Below are 2,500 nucleotides of genomic sequence, written 5' to 3'. Positions count from 1 at the left end.
CGCTGGGCTCTTCCCTCTTCACTCGCCGTTACTGAGGGAATCCTCGTTAGTTTCTTTTCCTCCGCTGACTAATATGCTTAAATTCAGCGGGTCGCCACGTCTGACCTGAGGTCGCGATCGGAACCGGCGCGGGCTCGGGCTCCCGCTCGGGGCCCGGGCCCCGCGCCGAAGAGGAGCGGACTCCCGACGACCGTGCTCGCGCCCGGACAGAGACGGACGGACGGACGGACGGCGGCGCCGGGGACGCCACGGGGGTGCGGAACGACCGCCGCCCCCGCCGCGACCACCGCCGCCGCCACCGACGGCCGGAGACGGACCCGCGAGGCGACGCGCCGGGCTCGGGCCCGGACGGCCGCAGCCGACCGCAGGGGCGGACGCCTCGCCTCCCCGGAGCACCGCGCGCGCGGCAGCACGGCGCGTTACCGCCGCCGGTAACGCGACCCGCAGGCAGCCACACGCGGGGCCGGCGAGAGCGAGGGACGCCCCTCCGGAGGCGGGGACCGGTCCGCCGACCGACCGACCGACCGTGCGGACGGCCGGACAGACAGACGGCCGGCCCCCGCCGCGCGACCGGCCGACCGGGAAAGCCCGGCCACCCCGCGGGGACGAGCTCGGCCGAAGCGGGCGCTTCGGGAGCGCGGGGATCTGGCTCGCCCAGCTCCCCGACCTGGGTCTCGACTTAGGGGGACGAAGGCCCGCCGAACGGGACCTGCGAGGCACCCCAGCCGCGCCGCGCGGCCGCCGCAACCGCCGCCGCCGCCTCCGTGGAAGGCGAGCGGGCAAACGGGCGGCGGCCGGCAGACGATTGACCGTCAAGCGACGCTCAGGCAGGCGTAGCCCCGGGAGGAACCCGGGGCCGCAAGTGCGTTCGAAGTGTCGATGATCAATGTGTCCTGCAATTCACATTAATTCTCGCAGCTAGCTGCGTTCTTCATCGACGCACGAGCCGAGTGATCCACCGCTAAGAGTTGTCTCGCTTTGCGGCACCGCCCCGAGCGCGCGCCCGGGGGAGCCTATCGTCTCTCACGCTGAGGGCGCTCCCCCACGAACCGCGGACCGCCCCGGCGCCGGGACGACCGCGCGGCAGCGGCGGGAGCGACGCCTCCGCCGACCGAACGAGCACAAGAACGTACGTAACCGTTTCGTCGCGCCGCGGGCACCGAGCCGCGACCCAAACGCGCTGCGAGCGAAAGTGCACCCGAACGAGAAGGGCGGGGAGCCCTCGCTCCCGACCTGGGCAAACGACCGCGACTCGCTTCGGGGACGGACCAGGCGCCCGGCTCGGTTCGGCACGGGCGGACGAGGCGAAGCCGCACGCTTCTCACCCGCGCCACGCGGCGCGGCGCGAGGCTCGGGCCGCGGCCCCGCGCCCTCGCGACGGAACTCCCCCGCGGCCGAGACCGCCGCGACCGCCGACGCGACCGGGAGAGACGCGCCGACCCCCCTTTCTCCCCAACGGGCCGGACGCGACAGCCGCGCCGGCGGACCGCGCCCGCGACGGCCCGCCCGACCGCGTCCGCGCGGACCTCGGCCTGCCCTTCGCGCGCCTCGCGCACCGAACCGCCCCTTCTCCCCGTCCTCGGCCCTCCCGTCTCGCCTCTCGACCTCCGCCGCCTCCTCCTCTCGCTCGCCCTGGCGGCGAGCCCGCGACGGACGCGCGGCCCGGCGCCGGGTGGGACGGGGACGGATACGGAGGCGGCGCCCGCTCTCCGCGCCTCCGCGCGGAGACCGGATGCGGGACGCCCCACGCCGGACCTCCCGCCCGCTCGCCGAGCGCGGCCGGCGAGGCCGAGGGCGAAAGCGCGGTGGGAGGCGGCGGCGACGGAGACGAAGGACGGGACGCGGCCTTGCGACGGGGCCGGAGCGGAAGCGGCGGCGAGGCCCGAGGGAGGCGGCGAGGCCCTGAGCCGACGGCAAGCCGGGCGGACCGCCGGAGCGAGAACGCCGGCGCCGACGCCGCGCTCGGCACCGGAGGGAGGGAAAGTGAGAGCCGACGGCTCACCGGCCGCGAGCGGCGGCCACGGGAAAACGGCCGCGGGAAAGGAACCGCCGCGAGGAGCGGCGGCCCGCGCCGTGCCGAGACCCGCGTCTCGGCCCGCTGTAAACGCGGGCAAAGCCCGACGGCCGGAGCCGCGCGCACGCGCGCGCGCACGAGCGATACCGTGCGGAGCCTCTCCGCCCGAGACCGAGGCCGCGGAGTGGGGGACGGGGTAACCCCTCTCCGGCCCGGGCACGCCCACACGGGAGCGGGAGCGCGGCGGCAGCGGACGCCGCCCGGCGGGCTCGGGAGGCCGGGGGGGAGGCGCGCCGCCGCGTCTCCTCTCACACCCCGCGCCCTTTCCCGGCGGCCCGCCGGCCGGCCGACCGCCCCCCGGCCCCGCGCCCTCGCGGGACGCGCCGCGGGCAGCCCGAGTCTTTAAACCTCCGCCCGGCTCTGCGGCCGGGGTGGTGGTGATGGAAAGGGAACGCGGCCAGACGCCGGTTCCGTCCCCACACAACC

General features: G+C 76.8%; 2 non-coding genes across 2 annotated transcripts in view; both read right to left on the bottom strand.

Annotated features, from left to right (window-relative positions):
• LOC136055603 (28S ribosomal RNA) overlaps positions 1-114 on the bottom strand; it is a 4,402-nt gene extending 4,288 nt beyond the window's left edge. Inside the window, exon 1 of the ribosomal RNA XR_010622871.1 lies at positions 1-114. This exon is cut by the window's left edge and continues 4,288 nt beyond it. This is a non-coding gene — a ribosomal RNA (28S ribosomal RNA).
• Positions 115-817: 703 nt separating this feature from the next.
• Positions 818-970, bottom strand: LOC136055607 (5.8S ribosomal RNA). The gene has a single exon (XR_010622874.1). It is a non-coding gene; the product is annotated as a 5.8S ribosomal RNA (ribosomal RNA).
• Positions 971-2,500: the final 1,530 nt, after the last annotated feature.

Source organism: Cyrtonyx montezumae, unplaced genomic scaffold (assembly GCF_038088225.1).
Source record: "Cyrtonyx montezumae isolate F1298 unplaced genomic scaffold, pur_monq_1.0 scaffold_44, whole genome shotgun sequence".
Classification (NCBI taxonomy): domain Eukaryota; kingdom Metazoa; phylum Chordata; class Aves; order Galliformes; family Odontophoridae; genus Cyrtonyx; species Cyrtonyx montezumae.
This window is presented reverse-complemented; position numbering and strand designations above follow the sequence as displayed.